Raw genomic sequence first — 27,629 nt, 5'->3', positions numbered from 1 at the left:
GTACTGACACTTTGTTCCTTCTTCTTTGTATAGTTTAATTTTAGTTGTTGTACTGACACTTTGTTCCTTCTTCTTTTGTATAGTTTAATTTTAGTTGTTGTACTGACACTTTGTTCCTTCTTCTTTTGTATAGTTTAATTTTAGTTGTTGTACTGACACTTTGTTCCTTCTTCTTTGTATAGTTTAATTTTAGTTGTTGTACTGACACTTTGTTCCTTCTTCTTTGTATAGTTTAATTTTAGTTGTTGTACTGACACTTTGTTCCTTCTTCTTTGTATAGTTTAATTTTAGTTGTTGTACTGACACTTTGTTCCTTCTTCTTTGTATAGTTTAATTTTAGTTGTTGTACTGACACTTTGTTTCTTCTTTGTATAGTTTAATTTTAGTTGTTGTACTGACACTTTGTTCCTTCTTCTTTGTATAGTTTAATTTTAGTTGTTGTACTGACACTTTGTTCCTTCTTCTTTGTATAGTTTAATTTTAGTTGTTGTACTGACACTTTGTTCCTCTTTGTATAGTTTAATTTTAGTTGTTGTACTCTTCTTTGTATAGTTTAATTTTAGTTGTTTTACTGACACTTTGTTCCTTCTTCTTTTGTATAGTTTAATTTTAGTTGTTGTACTGACACTTTGTTCCTTCTTCTTTTGTATAGTTTAATTTTAGTTGTTGTACTGACACTTTGTTCCTTCTTCTTTTTGTATAGTTTAATTTTAGTTGTTGTACTGACACTTTGTTCCTTCTTCTTTGTATAGTTTAATTTTAGTTGTTGTACTGACACTTTGTTCCTTCTTCTTTGTATAGTTTAATTTTAGTTGTTGTACTGACACTTTGTTCCTTCTTCTTTGTATAGTTTAATTTTAGTTGTTGTACTGACACTTTGTTCCTTCTTCTTTGTATAGTTTAATTTTAGTTGTTGTACTGACACTTTGTTCCTTCTTCTTTGTATAGTTTAATTTTAGTTGTTGTACTGACACTTTGTTCCTTCTTCTTTGTTTTGTATAGTTTAATTTTAGTTGTTGTACTGACACTTTGTTCCTTCTTCTTTGTATAGTTTAATTTTAGTTGTTGTACTGACACTTTGTTCCTTCTTCTTTTGTATAGTTTAATTTTAGTTGTTGTACTGACACTTTGTTCCTTCTTCTTTGTATAGTTTAATTTTAGTTGTTGTACTGACACTTTGTTCCTTCTTCTTTGTATAGTTTAATTTTAGTTGTTGTACTGACACTTTGTTCCTTCTTCTTTTGTATAGTTTAATTTTAGTTGTTGTACTGACACTTTGTTCCTTCTTCTTTTGTATAGTTTAATTTTAGTTGTTGTACTGACACTTTGTTCCTTCTTCTTCTTTGTATAGTTTAATTTTAGTTGTTGTACTGACACTTTGTTCCTTCTTTCTTTGTATAGTTTAATTTTAGTTGTTGTACTGACACTTTGTTCCTTCTTCTTTGTATAGTTTAATTTTAGTTGTTGTACTGACACTTTGTTCCTTCTTCTTTGTATAGTTTAATTTTAGTTGTTGTACTGACACTTTGTTCCTTCTTCTTTGTATAGTTTAATTTTAGTTGTTGTACTGACACTTTGTTCCTTCTTCTTCTTTGTATAGTTTAATTTTAGTTGTTGTACTGACACTTTGTTCCTTCTTCTTTGTATAGTTTAATTTTAGTTGTTGTACTGACACTTTGTTCCTTCTTCTTTGTATAGTTTAATTTTAGTTGTTGTACTGACACTTTGTTCCTTCTTCTTTGTATAGTTTAATTTTAGTTGTTGTACTGACACTTTGTTCCTTCTTCTTTGTATAGTTTAATTTTAGTTGTTGTACTGACACTTTGTTCCTTCTTCTTTTGTATAGTTTAATTTTAGTTGTTGTACTGACACTTTGTTCCTTCTTCTTTGTATAGTTTAATTTTAGTTGTTGTACTGACACTTTGTTCCTTCTTCTTTGTATAGTTTAATTTTAGTTGTTGTACTGACACTTTGTTCCTTCTTCTTTGTATAGTTTAATTTTAGTTGTTGTACTGACACTTTGTTCCTTCTTCTTTGTATAGTTTAATTTTAGTTGTTGTACTGACACTTTGTTCTTCTTCTTCTTTGTATAGTTTAATTTTAGTTGTTGTACTGACACTTTGTTCCTTCTTCTTTGTATAGTTTAATTTTAGTTGTTGTACTGACACTTTGTTCCTTCTTCTTTGTATAGTTTAATTTTAGTTGTTGTACTGACACTTTGTTCCTTCTTCTTTGTATAGTTTAATTTTAGTTGTTGTACTGACACTTTGTTCCTTCTTCTTTGTATAGTTTAATTTTAGTTGTTGTACTGACACTTTGTTCCTTCTTCTTTTGTATAGTTTAATTTTAGTTGTTGTACTGACACTTTGTTCCTTCTTCTTTGTATAGTTTAATTTTAGTTGTTGTACTGACACTTTGTTCCTTCTTCTTTGTTGTTTAATAGTTTAATTTTAGTTGTTTTACTGACACTTTGTTCCTTCTTCTTTGTATAGTTTAATTTTAGTTGTTGTTTAATTTTAGTTGTTAAACTGACACTTTGTTCCTTCTTCTTTGTATAGTTTAATTTTAGTTGTTGTACTGACACTTTGTTCCTTCTTCTTTTGTATAGTTTAATTTTAGTTGTTGTACTGACACTTTGTTCCTTCTTCTTTGTATAGTTTAATTTTAGTTGTTTTACTGACACTTTGTTCCTTCTTCTTTGTTAGTTTAATTTTAGTTGTTGTACTGACACTTTGTTCCTTCTTCTTTTTGTATAGTTTAATTTTAGTTGTTGTACTGACACTTTGTTCCTTCTTCTTTGTATAGTTTAATTTTAGTTGTTGTACTGACACTTTGTTCCTTCTTCTTTTGTATAGTTTAATTTTAGTTGTTTACTGACACTTTGTTCCTTCTTCTTTGTATAGTTTAATTTTAGTTGTTGTACTGACACTTTGTTCCTTCTTCTTTGTATAGTTTAATTTTAGTTGTTGTACTGACACTTTGTTCCTTCTTTCTTTGTATAGTTTAATTTTAGTTGTTGTACTGACACTTTGTTCCTTCTTCTTTGTATAGTTTAATTTTAGTTGTTGTACTGACACTTTGTTCCTTCTTCTTTGTATAGTTTAATTTTAGTTGTTGTACTGACACTTTGTTCCTTCTTCTTTGTATAGTTTAATTTTAGTTGTTGTACTGACACTTTGTTCCTTCTTCTTTTGTATAGTTTAATTTTAGTTGTTGTACTGACACTTTGTTCCTTCTTCTTTTGTATAGTTTAATTTTAGTTGTTGTACTGACACTTTGTTCCTTCTTTTGTCTAGTTTAATTTTAGTTGTTGTACTGACACTTTGTTCCTTCTTCTTTTGTATAGTTTAATTTTAGTTGTTGTACTGACACTTTGTTCCTTCTTCTTTTGTATAGTTTAATTTTAGTTGTTGTACTGACACTTTGTTCCTTCTTCTTTTGTATAGTTTAATTTTAGTTGTTGTACTGACACTTTGTTCCTTCTTCTTTTGTATAGTTTAATTTTAGTTGTTTTACTGACACTTTGTTCCTTCTTCTTTTGTATAGTTTAATTTTAGTTGTTTTACTGACACTTTGTTCTTCTTCTTCTTTGTATAGTTTAATTTTAGTTGTTGTACTGACACTTTGTTCCTTCTTCTTTGTATAGTTTAATTTTAGTTGTTGTACTGACACTTTGTTCCTTCTTCTTTTTGTATAGTTTAATTTTAGTTGTTGTACTGACACTTTGTTCCTTCTTCTTTGTATAGTTTAATTTTAGTTGTTGTACTGACACTTTGTTCCTTCTTCTTTGTATAGTTTAATTTTAGTTGTTGTACTGACACTTTGTTCCTTCTTCTTTGTATAGTTTAATTTTAGTTGTTGTACTGACACTTTGTTCCTTCTTCTTTGTATAGTTTAATTTTAGTTGTTGTACTGACACTTTGTTCCTTCTTTTTTGTATAGTTTAATTTTAGTTGTTGTACTGACACTTTGTTCCTTCTTCTTTTGTATAGTTTAATTTTAGTTGTTTTACTGACACTTTGTTCCTTCTTCTTTTGTTATAGTTTAATTTTAGTTGTTGTACTGACACACTTTGTTCCTTCTTCTTTGTATAGTTTAATTTTAGTTGTTTTACTGACACTTTGTTCCTTCTTCTTTGTATAGTTTAATTTTAGTTGTTGTACTGACACTTTGTTCCTTCTTCTTTGTATAGTTTAATTTTAGTTGTTGTACTGACACTTTGTTCCTTCTTCTTTGTATAGTTTAATTTTAGTTGTTGTACTGACACTTTGTTCCTTCTTCTTTGTATAGTTTAATTTTAGTTGTTGTACTGACACTTTGTTCCTTCTTCTTTTGTATAGTTTAATTTTAGTTGTTGTACTGACACTTTGTTCCTTCTTCTTTTGTATAGTTTAATTTTAGTTGTTGTACTGACACTTTGTTCCTTCTTCTTTGTATAGTTTAATTTTAGTTGTTGTACTGACACTTTGTTCCTTCTTCTTTGTATAGTTTAATTTTAGTTGTTGTACTGACACTTTGTTCCTTCTTCTTTGTATAGTTTAATTTTAGTTGTTGTACTGACACTTTGTTCCTTCTTCTTTTGTATAGTTTAATTTTAGTTGTTGTACTGACACTTTGTTCCTTCTTCTTTGTATAGTTTAATTTTAGTTGTTGTACTGACACTTTGTTCCTTCTTTCTTTGTATAGTTTAATTTTAGTTGTTGTACTGACACTTTGTTCCTTCTTCTTTGTATAGTTTAATTTTAGTTGTTGTACTGACACTTTGTTCCTTCTTCTTTGTATAGTTTAATTTTAGTTGTTGTACTGACACTTTGTTCCTTCTTCTTTGTATAGTTTAATTTTAGTTGTTGTACTGACACTTTGTTCCTTCTTCTTTGTATAGTTTAATTTTAGTTGTTGTACTGACACTTTGTTCCTTCTTCTTTGTATAGTTTAATTTTAGTTGTTGTACTGACACTTTGTTCCTTCTTCTTTTTGTATAGTTTAATTTTAGTTGTTGTACTGACACTTTGTTCCTTCTTCTTTGTATAGTTTAATTTTAGTTGTTGTACTGACACTTTGTTCCTTCTTCTTTGTATAGTTTAATTTTAGTTGTTGTACTGACACTTTGTTCCTTCTTCTTTTTTTGTATAGTTTAATTTTAGTTGTTGTACTGACACTTTGTTCCTTCTTCTTTGTATAGTTTAATTTTAGTTGTTGTACTGACACTTTGTTCCTTCTTCTTTTTGTAATTTTAGTTGTTTAACTTTGTTCCTTCTTCTTTTTAGTTTAATTTTAGTTGTTGTACTGACACTTTGTTCCTTCTTCTTTGTATAGTTTAATTTTAGTTGTTGTACTGACACTTTGTTCCTTCTTCTTTTGTATAGTTTAATTTTAGTTGTTGTACTGACACTTTGTTCCTTCTTCTTTGTATAGTTTAATTTTAGTTGTTGTACTGACACTTTGTTCCTTCTTCTTTGTATAGTTTAATTTTAGTTGTTGTACTGACACTTTGTTCCTTCTTCTTTTGTATAGTTTAATTTTAGTTGTTGTACTGACACTTTGTTCCTTCTTCTTTGTATAGTTTAATTTTAGTTGTTGTACTGACACTTTGTTCCTTCTTCTTTTGTATAGTTTAATTTTAGTTGTTGTACTGACACTTTGTTCCTTCTTCTTTGTATAGTTTAATTTTAGTTGTTGTACTGACACTTTGTTCCTTCTTCTTTGTATAGTTTAATTTTAGTTGTTGTACTGACACTTTGTTCCTTCTTCTTTGTATAGTTTAATTTTAGTTGTTGTACTGACACTTTGTTCCTTCTTCTTTGTATAGTTTAATTTTAGTTGTTGTACTGACACTTTGTTCCTTCTTCTTTGTATAGTTTAATTTTAGTTGTTGTACTGACACTTTGTTCCTTCTTCTTTGTATAGTTTAATTTTAGTTGTTGTACTGACACTTTGTTCCTTCTTCTTTGTATAGTTTAATTTTAGTTGTTGTACTGACACTTTGTTCTTCTTTGTATAGTTTAATTTTAGTTGTTGTACTGACACTTTGTTCCTTCTTCTTTGTATAGTTTAATTTTAGTTGTTGTACTGACACTTTGTTCCTTCTTCTTTGTATAGTTTAATTTTAGTTGTTGTACTGACACTTTGTTCCTTCTTCTTTGTATAGTTTAATTTTAGTTGTTGTACTGACACTTTGTTCCTTCTTCTTTGTATAGTTTAATTTTAGTTGTTGTACTGACACTTTGTTCCTTCTTCTTTGTATAGTTTAATTTTAGTTGTTGTACTGACACTTTGTTCCTTCTTCTTTGTATAGTTTAATTTTAGTTGTTGTACTGACACTTTGTTCCTTCTTCTTTGTATAGTTTAATTTTAGTTGTTGTACTGACACTTTGTTCCTTCTTCTTTTTGTATAGTTTAATTTTAGTTAGTTGTACTGACACTTTGTTCCTTCTTCTTTTTGTATAGTTTAATTTTAGTTGTTGTACTGACACTTTGTTCCTTCTTCTTTGTATAGTTTAATTTTAGTTGTTGTACTGACACTTTGTTCCTTCTTCTTTTGTATAGTTTAATTTTAGTTGTTGTACTGACACTTTGTTCCTTCTTCTTTGTATAGTTTAATTTTAGTTGTTGTACTGACACTTTGTTCCTTCTTCTTTGTATAGTTTAATTTTAGTTGTTGTACTGACACTTTGTTCCTTCTTCTTTTGTATAGTTTAATTTTAGTTGTTGTACTGACACTTTGTTCCTTCTTCTTTGTATAGTTTAATTTTAGTTGTTGTACTGACACTTTGTTCCTTCTTCTTTGTATAGTTTAATTTTAGTTGTTGTACTGACACTTTGTTCCTTCTTCTTTTTTGTATAGTTTAATTTTAGTTGTTGTACTGACACTTTGTTCCTTCTTCTTTTGTATAGTTTAATTTTAGTTGTTGTACTGACACTTTGTTCCTTCTTCTTTTGTATAGTTTAATTTTAGTTGTTGTACTGACACTTTGTTCCTTCTTCTTTTGTATAGTTTAATTTTAGTTGTTGTACTGACACTTTGTTCCTTCTTCTTTGTATAGTTTAATTTTAGTTGTTGTACTGACACTTTGTTCCTTCTTCTTTGTATAGTTTAATTTTAGTTGTTGTACTGACACTTTGTTCCTTCTTCTTTGTATAGTTTAATTTTAGTTGTTGTACTACTGACACTTTGTTCCTTCTTCTTTGTATAGTTTAATTTTAGTTGTTGTACTGACACTTTGTTCCTTCTTCTTTGTATAGTTTAATTTTAGTTGTTGTACTGACACTTTGTTCCTTCTTCTTTGTATAGTTTAATTTTAGTTGTTGTACTGACACTTTGTTCCTTCTTCTTTGTATAGTTTAATTTTAGTTGTTGTACTGACACTTTGTTCCTTCTTCTTTGTATAGTTTAATTTTAGTTGTTGTACTGACACTTTGTTCCTTCTTCTTTGTATAGTTTAATTTTAGTTGTTGTACTGACACTTTGTTCCTTCTTCTTTTGTATAGTTTAATTTTAGTTGTTGTACTGACACTTTGTTCCTTCTTCTTTGTATAGTTTAATTTTAGTTGTTGTACTGACACTTTGTTCCTTCTTCTTTTGTATAGTTTAATTTTAGTTGTTTTACTGACACTTTGTTCCTTCTTCTTTGTATAGTTTAATTTTAGTTGTTGTACTGACACTTTGTTCCTTCTTCTTTGTATAGTTTAATTTTAGTTGTTGTACTGACACTTTGTTCCTTCTTCTTTTGTATAGTTTAATTTTAGTTGTTGTACTGACACTTTGTTCCTTCTTCTTTGTATAGTTTAATTTTAGTTGTTGTACTGACACTTTGTTCCTTCTTCTTTGTATAGTTTAATTTTAGTTGTTGTACTGACACTTTGTTCCTTCTTCTTTGTATAGTTTAATTTTAGTTGTTGTACTGACACTTTGTTCCTTCTTCTTTGTATAGTTTAATTTTAGTTGTTGTACTGACACTTTGTTCCTTCTTCTTTGTATAGTTTAATTTTAGTTGTTGTACTGACACTTTGTTCCTTCTTCTTTGTATAGTTTAATTTTAGTTGTTGTACTGACACTTTGTTCCTTCTTCTTTTTGTATAGTTTAATTTTAGTTGTTGTACTGACACTTTGTTCCTTCTTCTTTGTATAGTTTAATTTTAGTTGTTGTACTGACACTTTGTTCCTTCTTTTTTGTATAGTTTAATTTTAGTTGTTGTACTGACACTTTGTTCCTTCTTCTTTTGTATAGTTTAATTTTAGTTGTTTTACTGACACTTTGTTCCTTCTTCTTTTGTATAGTTTAATTTTAGTTGTTGTACTGACACTTTGTTCCTTCTTCTTTTGTATAGTTTAATTTTAGTTGTTGTACTGACACTTTGTTCCTTCTTCTTTGTATAGTTTAATTTTAGTTGTTGTACTGACACTTTGTTCCTTCTTCTTTGTATAGTTTAATTTTAGTTGTTGTACTGACACTTTGTTCCTTCTTCTTTGTATAGTTTAATTTTAGTTGTTGTACTGACACTTTGTTCCTTCTTCTTTTGTATAGTTTAATTTCAGTTGTTGTACTGACACTTTGTTCCTTCTTCTTCTTTTGTATAGTTTAATTTTAGTTGTTGTACTGACACTTTGTTCCTTCTTCTTTGTATAGTTTAATTTTAGTTGTTGTACTGACACTTTGTTCCTTCTTCTTTGTATAGTTTAATTTTAGTTGTTGTACTGACACTTTGTTCCTTCTTCTTTGTATAGTTTAATTTTAGTTGTTGTACTGACACTTTGTTCCTTCTTCTTTTGTATAGTTTAATTTCAGTTGTTGTACTGACACTTTGTTCCTTCTTCTTTTGTATAGTTTAATTTTAGTTGTTGTACTGACACTTTGTTCCTTCTTCTTTTGTATAGTTTAATTTTAGTTGTTGTACTGACACTTTGTTCCTTCTTCTTTGTATAGTTTAATTTTAGTTGTTGTACTGACACTTTGTTCCTTCTTCTTTGTATAGTTTAATTTTAGTTGTTGTACTGACACTTTGTTCCTTCTTCTTTGTATAGTTTAATTTTAGTTGTTGTACTGACACTTTGTTCCTTCTTGACACTTTGTTCCTTCTTCTTTGTATAGTTTAATTTTAGTTGTTGTACTGACACTTTGTTCCTTCTTCTTTGTATAGTTTAATTTTAGTTGTTGTACTGACACTTTGTTCCTTCTTCTTTGTATAGTTTAATTTTAGTTGTTGTACTGACACTTTGTTCCTTCTTCTTTGTATAGTTTAATTTTAGTTGTTGTACTGACACTTTGTTCCTTCTTCTTTGTATAGTTTAATTTTAGTTGTTGTACTGACACTTTGTTCCTTCTTCTTTGTATAGTTTAATTTTAGTTGTTGTACTGACACTTTGTTCCTTCTTCTTTTTGTATAGTTTAATTTTAGTTGTTGTACTGACACTTTGTTCCTTCTTCTTTGTATAGTTTAATTTTAGTTGTTGTACTGACACTTTGTTCCTTCTTCTTTTGTATAGTTTAATTTTAGTTGTTGTACTGACACTTTGTTCCTTTCTTCTTTGTATAGTTTAATTTTAGTTGTTGTACTGACACTTTGTTCCTTCTTCTTTTGTATAGTTTAATTTTAGTTGTTGTACTGACACTTTGTTCCTTCTTCTTTGTATAGTTTAATTTTAGTTGTTGTACTGACACTTTGTTCCTTCTTCTTTGTATAGTTTAATTTTAGTTGTTGTACTGACACTTTGTTCCTTCTTCTTTGTATAGTTTAATTTTAGTTGTTGTACTGACACTTTGTTCCTTCTTTCTTTGTATAGTTTAATTTTAGTTGTTGTACTGACACTTTGTTCCTTCTTCTTTGTATAGTTTAATTTTAGTTGTTGTACTGACACTTTGTTCCTTCTTCTTTTGTATAGTTTAATTTTAGTTGTTGTACTGACACTTTGTTCCTTCTTCTTTTGTATAGTTTAATTTTAGTTGTTGTACTGACACTTTGTTCCTTCTTCTTTTGTATAGTTTAATTTTAGTTGTTGTACTGACACTTTGTTCCTTCTTCTTTGTATAGTTTAATTTTAGTTGTTGTACTGACACTTTGTTCCTTCTTCTTTTGTATAGTTTAATTTTAGTTGTTGTACTGACACTTTGTTCCTTCTTCTTTTGTATAGTTTAATTTCAGTTGTTGTACTGACACTTTGTTCCTTCTTCTTTTGTCTAGTTTAATTTTAGTTGTCGTACTGACACTTTGTTCCTTCTTCTTTTGTATAGTTTAATTTTAGTTGTTGTACTGACACTTTGTTCCTTCTTCTTTTGTATAGTTTAATTTTAGTTGTTGTACTGACACTTTGTTCCTTCTTCTTTTGTATAGTTTAATTTTAGTTGTCGTACTGACACTTTGTTCCTTCTTCTCTTGTCTAGTTTAATTTTAGTTGTCGTACTGACACTTTGATTCCTCTTCTTATACACACAGTGTTGTAACAGAATACTGTACTTACTGCATTGTACCAGACTACTGTACCACAGTATTGTATCATAATTCTGTAGATACTGCAATGTACCAGAATATTGTATTGAGTGTTGTACCAGAAAACTGTTTTGACAATGTAGTACCAAAATACTGTACTGACAGTGCTGTTCCAAAATGTTATACTTACTGCGTTCTACAAGAATATTGTATAGACAGTGTTCTACCAGAATGTAGTACTGACAGCCTTGTACTAGAGTACTGACTTCCTCTTTTATATAAGAATGTTGTGCTGACAGTCTTGAACCAGAACACTGTTCTGACAGTGTTCTACCAGAATATGGTACTGCAGTGTTGTGCCAAAATATAGTGTGTGATTTCTTAGACCAAAGCCACATCGGGCTATCTGCTAAATCCACCAAGGGGAATGAAACCCCTGATATTTAGCGTTGTAAATCTATAGACTTACCGCTGTACCAGCGGGGACAGCAAAATATTGTACTTACCGTATTATACAAGAATATTGTACCGACAGCTTTGTACAGCAATATTGTACCGACAGCTTTGTACAGCAATATTGTACCGACAGCTTTGTACAACAATATTGTACTGACACGGTTGTACCAAAATGTTGTACTTACTGTATTGTTCCGGAATATTGCATGGACAGTGTTCTGCCAGAATGCTGTACTAGCAGTGTTTTACCAGAATAATGTACTGACAGTGCTGTACCAGAATGTTGTACTTACTGTATTGAACAAGAATATTGTACTTGATGAAACTTTGTAGAATGGATGGCAACTGCCTATTGTGGAGACACAAGTATACAGGACGGCGTTTGGAAAGTCTTCTGCCTTTCTATACCAAAGGATACTGTACTTAGCGTAATGCGCCAGAATATTGCACTGACACTGTTGTACCCAATATTATACTGATAGTTTTGTAGCAGAATATTGCACTGAAAGTGTTGTACCCAATATTATACTGATAGTTTTGTAGCAGAATATTGCACTGACACTGTTGTACCCAGTATTATACTGATAGTTTTGTAGCAGAATATTGCACTGACACTGTTATATCCAATATTATACTGATAGTTTTGTAGCAGAATATTGCACTGACACTGTTGTACCCAATATTATACTGATAGTTTTGTAGGAGAATATTGCACTGACAGTGTTGTACCCAATATTATACTGATAGTTTTGTAGCAGAATATTGCACTGACACTGTTGTACCAAATGTTATATTGATATTTTTGTAGCAGAGTATTGCACTGACTCTGTTGTACCCAATATTATACTGATAGTTTTGTAGCAGAATATTGCACTGACAGTGTTGTACGAAAATATTTTACTTACTCTATTGTACCAGGATAGTGTTCTTATCGTATTGTACCAGAATATTGTACTGACAATGTTGTAGCAGAATATTGTATTTACTATATCGTACCAAAATATTGTACTAATAGTGTTGCACCAGAATATTATGATAACAGTGTTCCAAAATATTGTACCATAGTGTTGTAATAGAATATTGTAGTGACAGTGTTGTACTAGAATACTTTACTTACTGTATTGTACCAGAATATTGTACTGACAATGTTGTACCAGAATATTGTATTTACTATATCGTACCAAAATATTGTACTAATAGTGTTGCACCAGAATATTATGATAACAGTGTTCCAAAATATTGTACCATAGTGTTGTAATAGAATATTGTAGTGACAGTGTTGTACTAGAATACTTTACTTACTGTATTGTACCAGAATATTGTACTGACAATGTTGTGCCAGAATATTGTATTTACTACATTGTACCAGAAAATCGTACTTAATATATTGTACAAGAATATTGTACTGACAGTGTTGTACCAGGATATTGTACTGACAATATTGTACTTACTGTATTTTACTAGAATATTGTACTAGCAGTGTCGTAGCAAAATACTGTACTGGCAGTGTTGTACCAAAATTCTTTACTTACCTATTGTGCCAGTGTATTGTAATTAATGTATTGTACGAGAATATTGTACTGATAGTGTTGTACCAGAATACTCTACCGTATTGAACCTTGTTGTTTATAATTAGGTTACTAAATTTTTGTTCCTCTGTGTTTTACACTTAGTTTTTCGTTACGTATATTACATTTAGAAATGAAATTTTAAAATGCCTATTAAATGGTTACTGTTTTGTTACCAATATTTCATTAACATGACGTATTTGTGTTGAAGTCTTATCTGAAACTTAAAAACTTACACCGATATGTTGTTTGTTCTAACGAGGGCAGTAAAACACGTTGTTTGGTATCTTGTGAGTGAAAAGTAGGGAAAGAACAGAAATATATGTGCTTAGATTTAAATTTTCGTTACTGTCTCTTCACATTGAAATGAGTGTTCCACCAACAATCAGCTGACATATACACATATATGACTGGGCACTTGATAGTAAATAGTTTCGCTTGCTCAGTCGTTGAGAAAGATCGCGCCATCATGTGACAGAACAGTGAAGTTTCCTGCAAGTCTAAGCCTAATAAATTGTGCACCCCCCACACACAGATACAGTGGCTCAGGAGTAGACCTGAAGGTCTGTAAACTAAAAACTTGGTTTCGATACCAGCGTTTAACACGAAAAAGCTAGTCATTGTGAATCTTTATACTTAACAGCAACAAACAAAGTGTCCAGTTGTCACTAGCTTCAACTCGCAGAGTATCACTCAGGGTAAAACTAATTTCACACAATCCACGTGGAACAACATAAGCGATTAGTTTATTTAAAGGGAAATTCTGGCTGTAGAAAGAGCCAACACCGAGGAAAACCTAAGCCTAAAGATATTGTTATTGGATGAGTTTGTGGGAATAGGCTAGAAACTTTCAATAAGACGTCATTAAAAACTAGTAATTTTGCTGAGTGTCTAAAAACAAAGCTAAATTATAGATATGAAAATTACTGTTTTGTTTAAAGCGAATGGGTATTGAGTCGGTGTGATGTGATTCTTAATGTTGTAAAATATGTGGTTTAAGTGAAGTATTTGGATTAATAGTAGTTGTTATATATTGATCGTGAAGTTATATGTATGTGTAGTGAAGTTAACGTGGCCTAAAAGCTTATAGAAAATACGTTAAACTAATTTGTTATCCTTACATAGACTGGACTATGAATTATTTTCTGCTCATAACTGAAAACAACCCGCCGACAAAGGATAACGTCACAACAATATATAAATACTTTATCAGCGCCCCTTTAAATTTTCTACTTCAGGAGTAACTAAATCCAAAATTAACAGTTGTTTTCATTTATTTCTTTAGAATTTCACGTGTCATGCTGAGCTCTGTTGAATCCTACAAAGTGTTTAATTTTTCTCGTGATTCATGGCATGCACAAGTTTTAACTGACATCACGACAGTACAAGTTTTAATGTTACGCGTCTCTTATGTGACATTATTTTAATGTCTACTGATTGAATGACAGGAAACACACTACTGTATAATGGTACGAGTAGTTAAAAGAGGTGACCCATCCGGGTGACCTTTCGCTCCCTTTCGGGGAAATAATAGTTAAACAGTTTCGCTACCAGTGGCGAGAGGAACAGCTCAATCAGCACGACAACACGCCCAACAACTATACGTAGACTTAACTGTTTTTACTTCATTAACAGAAGACGTATATCCAGTACACATGTGTTTAAATAAGACAACAATGGAATTAAAAACACCACAATGAAATTTGCAAATCCCGTTTGAGCCCGCGCCCTTCGTTACAAACCTCAATTAGAACCCACATCCCTCATACTTTTGCAGATAGTCAGTCGAATTCTAATTGTTTCATTTGTTGTATTTCTCTATTTATAGTACATAATGGAGAGGTTCACACATTTTGATAAAAAATTAGAAAAAAATACCTTTAACCTCTAGCTAGTTATAAGAGAACATATATTTTAAACGATGTTTCGCCTTTGCAGATTATTCAGGGCAAATAAATATATCAAACTCTTTTACATACTATCCCTGAAATTGTCGTATCGGCGAAGCGTTGGTTAAAATAAAGGTTCTCTTACAATTATATCGAGTTCTAAGATCGTTTTTTTTAACTTTATAATCAAAGTGTAATTGTCTCAGTATAAATTCTATGATCCTTTTCGAAACCATGTTATTGGTATTCTGGAGAAAGCCTAATCAGCTGAGTTGTAATTGTTTTTATACACATTGAGCTCAGAGTCGTGTTCGAACCTACGCTCTGGAAAATAAGGTATCGGTTGACTTAAACAACAACAACAAAACAAAAGCATTTGAATTTGAGAGTTTGGTTGTTCAACTGGTATTAATATATCGGTTGACTTAAACAACAACAGTGAAAATAACATTTAGATTTTAATATTTTGTCTTGTTTTAGTTCACCACCAGTAATCTAGAAGGGTTAGCACAGACGTATCTGGAAATTAGCATCGATTAATCATGTGGGGGAATAGTATGAACCATACAAGGGAAAGAAAGGCTTAATGAGTGTATTCCTTTTGCGAAGTGTAATGAGGGTTTATATGAAATATAATTTGGGGTTATATAAAGCGTAATGTAAGTTTATATGATAAATATTTACTGACACCTGCCATTATTGTTGTAAACTTTGCTAGGAGAAGATTACAGAAATCAGCTTGTGAGGAAGAAAGTAGAAACTTGAACAAGATTGACACTAAGCCGAACAATGCCACTCCTTTGAGCGATGTGTGCAGGTGTTACAGAAGGCACTTGAAGAGTTATTTTGAGAATTTACACAACATGCGATGTATAAAATTAGAAACCGTTATTTCTCTTCTTAAAATAGAGCTAAACTGACATAACCCTCATTACATTGGTTATTTTATACTATCACGTGACAGAAAGGTACACGATCACCATTCGTACTCACCTTTTCAGCGATCATGAACAAATGTTTCCTTTATTTTCCACCTAAGCTAAGTTGTTTCTACTGGCTTTTTCCAGTCCGTTTATTCTTTATCCAATAATTTATGGTTAGTCTTAATTGTTTCCATCAAACTTCCACCTGAATCTGCTTTTACTTTTGATCATTTTTCTCTCTTCGTTCATTTTCAAAGGAAATATGTAATTTCTTGAAGCTACTATATTCTCTGTACCCAACTAACATTCTTGTCCTAACACTACTTTGTTTTATTAATTATGTTCTCACTACTCTAGCTAACACTACTTTATCTTATTAATTATGTTCTCACTACCCTAGCTAACACTAATTTATCTCATTAACTATGTTCTCATTACCCTAGCTAACACTACTTTGTCTCATTAATTATGTTCTCACTTCCCTAGCTAACACTACTTTATCTCATTAATTATGTTCTCACTACCCTAGCTAACACTACTTTATCTCATTAATTATGTTCTCACTACCCTAGCTAACACTACTTTGTCTTATTAATTATGTTCTCGCTATCCTATCTAACAATACTTTATCTTATTAATTATGTTCTCACTACCCTATCTGACACTACTTTATCTCATTAATTATGTTCTCACTACCCTAGCTAATACTACTTTATCTCATTAGTTATGTTTTCACTACCATAGCTAACACTACTTTATCTCATTAATTATGTTCTCACTACCCTAGCTAACACTACTTTATCTCATTAATTATGTTCTCACTACCCTAGCTAACACTACTTTATCTCATTAATTATGTTCTCACTACCCTAGCTAACACTACTTTATCTCATTAATTATGTTCTCATTACCCTAGCTAACACTACTTTGTCTCATTAATTATGTTCTCACTTCCCTAGCTAACACTACTTTATCTCATTAATTATGTTCTCACTACCCTAGCTAACACTACTTTATCTCATTAATTATGTTCTCACTACCCTAGCTAACACTACTTTGTCTTATTAATTATGTTCTCGCTATCCTATCTAACAATACTTTATCTTATTAATTATGTTCTCACTACCCTATCTGACACTACTTTATCTCATTAATTATGTTCTCACTACCCTAGCTAATACTACTTTATCTCATTAGTTATGTTTTCACTACCATAGCTAACACTACTTTGTCTCATTAATTATGTTCTCACTACCCTAGCTAACACTACTTTATCTCATTAATTATGTTCTCACTACCCTAGCTAACACTACTTTATCTCATTAATTATGCTCTTACTACTCTAGCTAACACTACTGTATCTTAATATCTAGTTATCACTTTCTAGTCTTCTTTCTCTAACTCTTACCTCAGCTTAATAAATAATTTTCACTGTATATATATTCTTATATTAACACTTACCTGATCGTAATATGTAGGTTATGTCTATATGAATTATCTTTACCTTACCTGGAATTACTAATCTCTAATTTATTGCAAGACTTGTAGATAGTCTTGACAACTGAGTTAAAATTTCTATTATGGTTGTGACCATAGAGAATATCCTCAGCGCCAGAATTAATAATCTCGATTTTTTTATAACCCTTGCGGATATCCTGAACACTAGAATCAGTAAACCAATTTTTGTTTTGCAACTCTTGCAGGTGTGTTCGAAACTGACATTAAAAGTCCTGATTTTATTGTAACCATCACAGATATTTCAGACAGTGGAATTAGTAATATCGATTTTTCCTATGCTTGCCGATATCCCCAAAGCGAGAATTACTAATTCAGATTTTGTTGCAACCTTTTATATATATGCTCAACATTGGAGTTGTTAAAGTTTTAAATAAGAAAGGGTTACTAATCTTTTACAGTAGGTGTCTGTGAGTTGTTGACGATAAATTCAAAATAAAACAGACAGAACACAATCCACTTGTTTTAAAATAATATATCTAAAGCAAGTAAAAGTACATACGAAATTCTTTACACTATAAGACAACACTATTGTATCTAAAACTAAATAATTCACTTACGTTATCCCGCTGATTACTACAGTTGTATCTAGAACTTTATATAATTGCTTCCTTTTTGTCAATGTTAACACAGACAGGTTCAATTACTTTGGAACCCCTTCCGGCAAGACAAATTACTTTCCTTATCTCAATCAAACTGTTTAACTCACTTTAAAGTATCGCCCGATGTGTCTAAACTAACAATCAAATATAATAACTTCACTTTCAACAATTTAACGTTTTCTGAATTACTTAATGTTCGTTACCACAGTTGTACCTAGAACTTCAAGTAATTGTCTCACTCTTTTATTCGTCAAAAGTCCGCCCAGGCTGGCTCAGTTACTTCAAAACACAATTAAAAAAAATTATATTTTCTATGTGTGTTGTTACAATGTAGCTGTGAAAAATACTATAGAAATTATTTGTTAAGATTAGTCACTCACATGCCAGCTAATTTCTTGTTTTCTTTCGCTAAATAATTTTTGTTTTTTTGTGACTGAACATTACTTATTTTCCCCACTTTAAAATGCTTCTTACCTGTGCTCAAGATCCACTTATAAATATGTATACTTTGTTCACTGAGGCCTAGAATTTTGGACAAATTACCGACGCAATGATCTAACAAGACTCAGTGAAGGTAACAAAATAAATACTGAATATTTCAGTAACGTGATGTCAATAATATTAGTAAAGTCTACACAACAATGTAATTGCAAACTCAACGTACGACTCACAGAGAATTACATAACGAATTGTGTCACAACGAAAACTTTTAAAACAGTCCATCTTTAACACTCCTGTCTTAAAAACTAAACAATCATTAAATACTTAATCCGAGGGTCGCGGGTTCAAATTCCGGTTGCACCAGACATGCTCGCCCTTTCAGCCATGGGGGCGTTATAAAGTGACGGTCAATCCCACTATTCGTTGGTAAAAGAGTAACCCAAGAGTTGGCGGTGGGTGGTGATGATTACATGCCTTCCCTCTAGTCTTACACTGCTAAATTAGAGACGACTAGCGCCGATAGCCCTCGATTAGCTTTGCGCGAAATTCAAAACAAACATTAAATACCAAGTCACAAAATAAACTACGTAATCTCACTTACACTAAATTGTTTTGTATATCTAACAGGGGTTTACAGTTCTGATTTGTTGTAATCTATGAGATAGCTGACAGCAGAGTTACTAATTCTAATTTTATAGGAAACATTTGAGAATTTCATCGGTAGTCAAAATAAAACTTCTTATTTTCTTACAAGTATAACATAGAGTCTTGACATTAGAATGAAGACTTTTGGTCTTGTTGCGGCAACTTCAGACGTTCTCATCTGGGATTAAAAATCCTGAATGAATTTATTAGAACATTTGCACATATCTTCAACACAGGAAGTCCTAATTTCATTGTAACAGTTACAGATACCTTACACCTTAGAAACTGGAAGTGAAGTCCTAATTTCATTGTAACAGTTACAGATACCTTACACCTTAGACACTGGAAGTAAAGTCCTAATTTCATTGTAACAGTTACAGATACCTTACACCTTAGACACTGGAAGTGAAGTCCTAATTTCATTGTAACAGTTACAGATACCTTACACCTTAGACACTGAAAATCAAGTCCTAATTTCAGTGTAACAGTTACATATACTTTACATCTTCGACATTAGAAATAGTAACGCTGATTGTGCTACAACCATTTCACAAGAACCTAGATATTATAATGATCATTTTGTTGTAACCATCGTAAATATCATAGCTATTGGATAAAAAAGAATCGTGGTTGTTGCGAATTTTGGATATATCTTTGTTTTTTTAATTTCGCACAAAGCTACTCGAGGGCCGTCTGCGCTAGCCGTCCCTAATTTAGCAGTGTAAGACTAGAGGGAAGGCAGCTAGTCATCACCACCCACCACCAACTCTTGGGCTACTCTTTTACCAATGAATAGTGGGATTGACCGTCACATTATTACGCCCCCACGGCTGAAAGGGTAAGCATGTTTGGCGCGATGGACATGCGAACCCGCGACCCTCAGATTACGAGTCGCACGCCTTAACACGCTTGGGGAGATATATTCGACACTGAAATTAATAAATCTGATTTTGTTGCAAATTTTGAAATTCTCTTTAAAAGTGTTCTTAAAATGTTTGGTATTTCTTCAATCTCTGAAGATATCTTTGAGACTGGACTCAATAATTCTTTTTTCGTTTCAATTTTTGGAGATATTCTTAACCCTAAAATTATTAATAGTACGTTTGTTGCAACACACTGAAACTGAAATTTATTATTTGATTTTTAAAGTGAAATAAAATAAGTTGTTTAATTTTCTGTGAAATAATGTATTATAATAATAATTTAATTTGAATTTGATGATTAATAAAAAGAGCAAACATTTTATATATATAGTCAATGCTGCCTTCTTTATGTAATTGAATTTCTTGAATATTTATATACATCTAGTTATACCATGACCACCTGTATAACTCCACCACCTGCACTCTGCTTTTATTATCACGCTGCATTTAAAGCAACAGCTCCCCTGTAGGTGATTATGCCCACTCCGAAGATCCACTAGGTCGTATAGATGTTGGTCATATAGTGACACAATTGAATTTCTGTTCACTTATATAACTAGAAACAGGGTGTTGATACCCACATTGGCAAAGCACTGATAGCCCACTGTGTAGCTTTGTATTTAAAACAACTTGGTAGCAAGCACATAGGCGAGTTCAACTGCGCCCAAGAACACCGAGTTCACAGATTATCGTCCATGACAACGTAAACGTAATTACTAAAAATAAACATTAAATATATTTAATAGAAAATTATAAAATGTTAATTATATGTAATTTCTGCTTTTTAATACTGACACTTGTAACATATTTTTTTTTACTATGCTATTAAAAATAATTTACTTGCTTTAACAAAACCGGGGTCAATAAAAGCACAAAAAATATCATATTCTACTAAAAAAAACAAAAATGACGTATTAACATAACATAATGTTTAGGGACAACATGGAACCTGTTAGACCATCTCAGTTGTACCATCCTCTAAGCCAAACTAAAGCTATGAATAAAACAAACAAAATACAGATTTCAATCCAATCCTTAACATTCAGGCCTGGCATGGCCAAGCGTGTTAAGGCATGCGACTCGTAATCTGAGGGTTGCGGGTTCGCATCCCAGTCGCGCCAAACGTGCTTGCTCTTCCAGCCGTGGGGGCGTTATAATGTGACGGTCAATCCCACTATTCGTTGGTAAAAGAGTAGCCCAAGAGTTGGCGGTGGGTGGTGATGACTAACTGCCTTCCCTCTAGTCTTACACTGCTAAATTAGGGACGGCTGGCACAGATAGCCCTCGAGTAGCTTTGTGCGAAATTCAAACACAAACAAACAAACAAACCTTAACATTCATATATCTATCTGGCTTATTTTTTAAACTCACTCAAATATACCCTCTCAATAACATCCAAAAGCAACACATTCCATAGATTAACCATCCTATTTAAAAAATAAAATTGTCTCAGCTGAAGACACCTTCTAACTTGACTAAACTGTGTGTCCCCCAGTTCTATAATTCTCGCTGTTAAATATTGAAAATGTTTGTCCATCAAAAAGGAAAAGATAGAAGTGATCTTATTGAAGTGATCAACATTGTAAAACGAATTGACGATGTTGATGTATCAACAATTTACATATATTATCATATCTTATAGAACACTATAAAGTAGTGCCATATTCTACAGTACTCTATATAGTAATGTCACATTCTACAGCACAGAAAATAGAAGTGTCCTATTCAATGGTACTGAAAATACAAGTGTTATATTCAATAGTACTGAAAATACAAGTGTCCTAGTTTATGGTACTGAAAATACAAGTGTCATATTCTACAGTAAAAAAATTAGAATTGTCATATTCTACAGTAAAGAAATTAGAATTGTCATATTCTACAGTAAAGAAATTAGAATTGTCATATTCTACAGTACACAAAATAGAAGTGCCATACCATACAGTACACAGAAAATAATTATTTATAGTAAAATACAAAGGGAAAAAGTTTCATATCTCACAGTAAACAAAGTACAAGTGTAATAGACAGCAACAGTAAGATTAGTAGTCTCATGCTCTACCTTACTGAAAGTAGAACAGTTATGTCCTACATTACTGAGAACAGAAGAGTTATATCCAACATTACTAACAGAAGCACTGTTTTATCCCACATTACTTACAGAACAGCTGTTATAACCCACATTAGTAAGTGTAGAACTGGTATAACTTACAGTGCTAAGAGTATAACTGTTTTATCCTACATTAGAAAAAGTAGAACTGTTATATTCCACAGTACTAAAATTAGAACTTTTTTATCATACATTACTAACAAAATATTAGTAACAGTAGAACTGGGATATCCGATATTATTAAGAGTAAAATTTATCCTAAATTACTAACAGTAGAATTCATTTATCCTACATTACTAACAACAGCACTGTTTTAGCCCACATTAGTAATTGTAGAGCTGTTTTATTATACATTAGTAAGTGTAGAACTGGTATATACTACATTATTAAAATTTGAACTGTTTTGTTCTACATTACTAACAGTAGAACTATCTTATCCTACATTACTAGCAGTAGCATTGTTTTATCGTACATTAGCAAGTGTGTATAGAACTGTTCCATCTTACATTATAAACTGTAGAACTGGTATACCCCATATTAGTAAGTATATAACTGTTACATCCTACAGTACTAAGACCAGAACTATTTTATCCTACAGTACTAACAGCATAACTGTTTTGTCTTGCTTTATTAAATGTAGAACTGGTATATCCTACATTATAAAGAGTAGAACTGTTTAATACCACATTAGTAACAGTAGAGCTGTATTATACTACCTTAGTAAAGGTAGAACTGGTATATCCTACATCAGTATGTGTAGAAATATGTTATCCTACATTACTAACAGTAGAACTGTTTTATCCTACATTAGTAAGTGCAGGACTCGTATGTCCTACAGTACTAGGATTAGAACTACTTTACCCTGCATTACTAAGAGTAGAAATGTTAGATCCTACATTACTAACAGTAGAACTGTTTTATCCTACATTAGTAAGTGCAGGACTCGTATGTCCTACAGTACTAGGATTAGAACTATTTTACCCTGCATTACCAAGAGTAGAAATGTTAGATCCTACATTAGTAACGGTAGAAATGTTAGATCCTACATTAGTAACAGTAGAAATGTTATATCCTACATTACTAACAGTAGAAATGTTAGATCCTACATTAGTAACAGTAGAAATGTTATATCCTACATTACTAACAGTAGAAATGTTAGATCCTACATTACTAACAGTAGAAGGGTTTTTCCTACATTACTCAGTGCAGAACTGAAATATCCTACATTATTAAGAGTAGAACTGATTTATCCTTCAATATTAACAAAAGAACTATTTTATCCTATCATACATTAGTAAAACGTCAGTAAGTGTAGAATGGTTATATCCAACATTATTAAATATAGAACTATTTTATCCTGCATTACTAAGTACAGAACTGATATGTTGTACATTATTAAAAGTAGAACTGTTTTCTCCCACATCACTAGCACTAGAACAACTTTATTTTACATTACTAACAGTGGAATTGTTTTATCCTACATAAGTAAGTGTAGAACTGGTATATCCTATATTATTAAAAGTAGAACTTTTTTGTAGTACATTACCAACAATAGAACTGTTTCACCCTACATTACTGATAGTAGAACTGTTTTTCCTACATTTGTATGTATAGAACTCGTATATCCTACATTAGTAACTGTAGAACTATTTTACCCTACATTACTGACAGTATAACTGTTTTATCCTACATTACTAACAGTAGAACTGTTTTATCCTATAATTGTAAATGTAAAACTGGTATATCCTACATTATTACGAACGCAACTGTTTTATCCTACATTATTAAGAATAGAACTTGTATATCCTATATTATTAAGAATAGAACTTGTATATCCTACATTATTAAGAATAGAACTTGTATATCCTACATTAGGAAGAGTGTATAGAACTGTTTTATCCTACATTACTAACAGTAAAACTGTTTTATCCTTCATTGCTAACAACAGAACTGTTTTATCCTACATTAGCAAGTGCAGAACTGAAGTACCCTACATGTGGAACTGTTATATTCTGCATTAGTAAGAGTAGAACTCGTATATCCTATGTTAGTAAGTGTAGTACTGTTACATGGTACTGTACTAATACTAGAACTATTTTACCGTACATTACTAACAGCTGAACTGTTTTATCCTACTTTATTAAGTATAGAACAGGTATGTCCTACATTATTGAAAATAGAATTATTTCAGCCTAAATTAGTAACAACAGAACTGATATATCCTACATTAGTAAGTGTAGGACTGTTATATCTTACATTATTAACAGATGAACTGTTTTATCCTACATTTGTTAGTATAGAACTGTTATATCCTTTGAAATTTTGCTTCTATTACCTAGATAATGAAGTTTAGAAATTAACCTATTTTCTATATAAAATTTGAATGTGTAATATTAATCAATATTTACATGTATTTATACTAAAGTTGTACAAAATGTTAAGAGATGAGTAGTTTTTCGAGATTTGTGACTGTAATGTAAATCACTTTCACTTATCAGCTCCCAAATATAGTCTCGACTTTGTTAAACCAAGATATGTGATCAAGTAATTGAGGTCTCTTTGGTTGGGGTAGTATGGGTTTCTCTCACCAGCTGCACCTCTGAAATTGTAATCTGAATCTTCAATGTCTACCTCCTCTTCTGATTTGCTGCTCTCTTCTGAAGATGGCTGCTTTCTCTCTGGCGGAGTGGGTATAGAAAGCTCAGGGCAGTGTGACACTGGGGCGATGGATGATGGAAGGTCGGGATACATGATAACAGATGCATTCTTGCCAGCCCGACGTTTGGAAGGGTCTACCATGCAGAAGTGTGTGTGTTTTTCTTATAGCTAAGCCACATCGGGCTATCTGCTAAGCCCACCGAGAGGAATCGAACCTCTGACTTTAGCGTTGTAAATCCGTATACATACCGCTGTACTAGCGGAGGGCCCATGCAGAAGTAGCAACTGCTTGAATGGTCAGTGGGTCCACACCAAGTTCTTGGAATAACGAACTTCATGGCTCTCTTTTCCCCTCTGTACCATCCTGTAAAAGAGAAAAATAAAATTGTTATTATAAAGAATAAATTTATTTCATCCACAACTAATGTGTAAGAGGTTCATGCAAAATATTTTATATGTGATATTTTTTCTATACTATTGGAAATTTAAAAAATAAATTAATTAAAAGATGTTTAAATTCTGAAAGGTCTAAAATTTGTATAATATAAAATCTTACTATTCAACTAAGCAAAAATTGTCCGTCTTACCTTCTAGAGTTTTTTGCAGTGATCGCAGGTACAATGAGGTGTCCAGGATTTATCTTGATCCGCGACAGCTAGAACCAAACTGAAGTGGTGAGTAGTGAGCCCTTGTATATACATTATTATGAAAAGTACTACAAAATATTAAAAGGTTCTTGAAAATTCTCGTAAGTTCTACAACATTCTAGAAAGCTCTTGTAAGCTCGAGAAAACTCTCTATCAGCTACTCACCACTGAATCTACCTGAAATGTTATAGAAAATGGGTAAATTTGAAAATTTCATTAACCAGGTCACAAAAACAAAGTTTGAAGAGAGAATTAGGTCTTTTCCAATTACCTTAGGCATAAGCAATTGGGAAATACCATTTTCTGCCCAGGAACAAGAAAAATTAAAATTTTGTTACATAGTGTTACATTAGTAATTGTAGAACTGTTTTATCCTGCATTATTAACAGATGAACTGTTTTATCCTACATTTGTTAGTATAGAACTGTTATATCCTAAAGTACTAAAAGTACAACTATTTCATCCTAAATTACTAACAGCAGGACTGCTTTATCCTATATTTGTAAATTTAAAACTGTTTTATCTTGCATTACTAAGTATAGAACTGATATTTCGTACATTATTAAAAGTAGAACTGTTTTATCCTACATTAGTAAGTGTAGAACTGGTATACCCTACATTAGCAAATGTGGATAATATATACCACATTATTAAGAGTAGAACTGTTATATCCTGCATTTCTAGGAATAGAATTGTCGTATCCTACATTATTAAAAATAGAATTGTTTTATCCTGCATTACTAAGAGTAGAACCGCTATGTCCTTCATTACTAAGAGTAAAACTGTAATATCCAACACTACTGAGAGAAGAAGTGTTATATACTATACTACTAACAGTAGAACTGTTATATCCTGCATTATTAAGAATAGAATTGTTATGTTCTACATTATTAAGAATGTAATTGTTATATCCTCCATTATTAAGATGAGAACTTATTTATCCTGCATTACAAGGAGTAGACCTGGGAAATAACTCTTTCTGCCCAGGAACAAGAAAAAGTAAACATTTTGTTACATAATGTTATTCACTAAAATGAGTATAATGTTTATACTGTACAGTGAAGATAATAGATGTGTGATTTTCTGCTGTATATATAAAAGTGTCATGTCTTTAAATGCAGTTGGTAGACCTGTTACATTATACATTACAAAGAACGAAATCGCTATTTACATCTATACCAAACTCACATGAAAAGTGATTTATTTAAACAATTTATGTTCATTTGATAATATCCATCATAACGATCAGTGTTTCGCTAGTTTATAGGTAAGATATGTTTCCTTCATCCTACCTACATGTGATACTCTAACAACTGTTGCAATTTCTCTAACGGTTGTACATGTATTTTAATTCGATTTGCCAAAACAATCATATTTAGTAAGCCTTCTGCGTATCACTGATTAGAGTGATCGAGTAAGTCGTAATCTACGGGTCTCATCACCGAACATGTTCAACCTTATGGCTCTTGGAGCGTTGTAATGTAATAATCAATTCCTCTGTTCATTTAAGGAAAAACTAGTCCAACAGTTGACGGTGTGTGATGTAGATTAGCTGCTTCCCTCTAGTCCATGACTGCTAAATTATGGTTGGCTGGGATAGATATAGCTCTAGTAATTTTGTGCGATTGAAGGAAATGGATATATTAAAGGGTATATAATTTAATCTATGAAGAGACAATGATATATTTACGCTGTAAATTACAGCCATATATTAAACATACGTAGAAAACACGCGTTCTTGGATGTTAGATGTAAGCGTTATGTAAGCGGTTAATTTGTTTGTTTATTTGAATTGCATTTCGCAAGGGCTATCTGCACTAGTCGTCCCTAATTTAACAATATAAGACTAGAGAGAAGGCAACTAGTCATCACCATCCACCGTCAATTCTTGGGCTGCTACTTTACCAACGAAGGGTGGGATTGAGGGTCGCGTTATAACGCCCCCATGGCTGAAAGAGCGAGCACGTTTGGTGTGACAGGAATTCGAAACCGCGACCCTCGGATTCCGAGTCGAGGGCCCTAACCACATGGCCATATCGGACCCTGTTAATCTGTTTACTAAAGAAGATCAGTTGTGTATTAAGTTTTGTTTATGTTGTGGTTTCAAAGTCTAGCTTAAAACGAGTACATAAGATGGAATGTTCATAAATTAAAATGATTAATATTCTAAAAATACCCGAAACATTATATTTGATCGATAACAATTGACTGATTATCAATGCGCCCCCTAAGTTACTCTGACACGAATTCTAGTGTTGTAATTCTCCTAGCTTATTTTCGATCCTCAGGAGAAATCACTTTCTACAGAGATTTGTGTTCGTGCAAAAACGAAGATAAAAAGTTAACAAAACTAACAGTTAATTACATTACGTAATCTGAAAGTTTATTTTATATTCTGAAAATACTCAGATGAACATTATCTAATATTTAGGTATTTTTTAAAAAGAAAGTAATCCGATGAATTTGATATATGATATTTACCAGACCAAAAAAATGAATCATTGCAGAACAGAAAGAGAGAAGAGCCAATAACAGAAACGAAATAAATTTCAGCTTCAAGTAGATATAAGATAGAACCATTCATTGTGGTCAGCTGTTCTTGATGGAAAGCTTGGATAAGACAGACACAGTGTCATTCTGATGTACTTCTTTCTGGTCAGCTGTTCTTGATGGAAGGCTAGGATAAGACAGACACAGTGTCATTCTGATGTACTTCTTTCTGGTCAGCTGTTCTTGATGGAAGGCTAGGATAAGACAGACACAAAGTCATTCTAATGTATTGCCTCCTATTCAGCTGTTGCTGGTGAAAAGCTAGGATAAGACTGAGACA

This window comes from Tachypleus tridentatus, chromosome 9 (assembly GCF_004210375.1).
Source record: "Tachypleus tridentatus isolate NWPU-2018 chromosome 9, ASM421037v1, whole genome shotgun sequence".
NCBI classification, from domain to species: domain Eukaryota; kingdom Metazoa; phylum Arthropoda; class Merostomata; order Xiphosura; family Limulidae; genus Tachypleus; species Tachypleus tridentatus.
The sequence above is the reverse complement of the archived record's forward strand: the minus strand, read 5'-3'. Positions refer to the sequence as shown.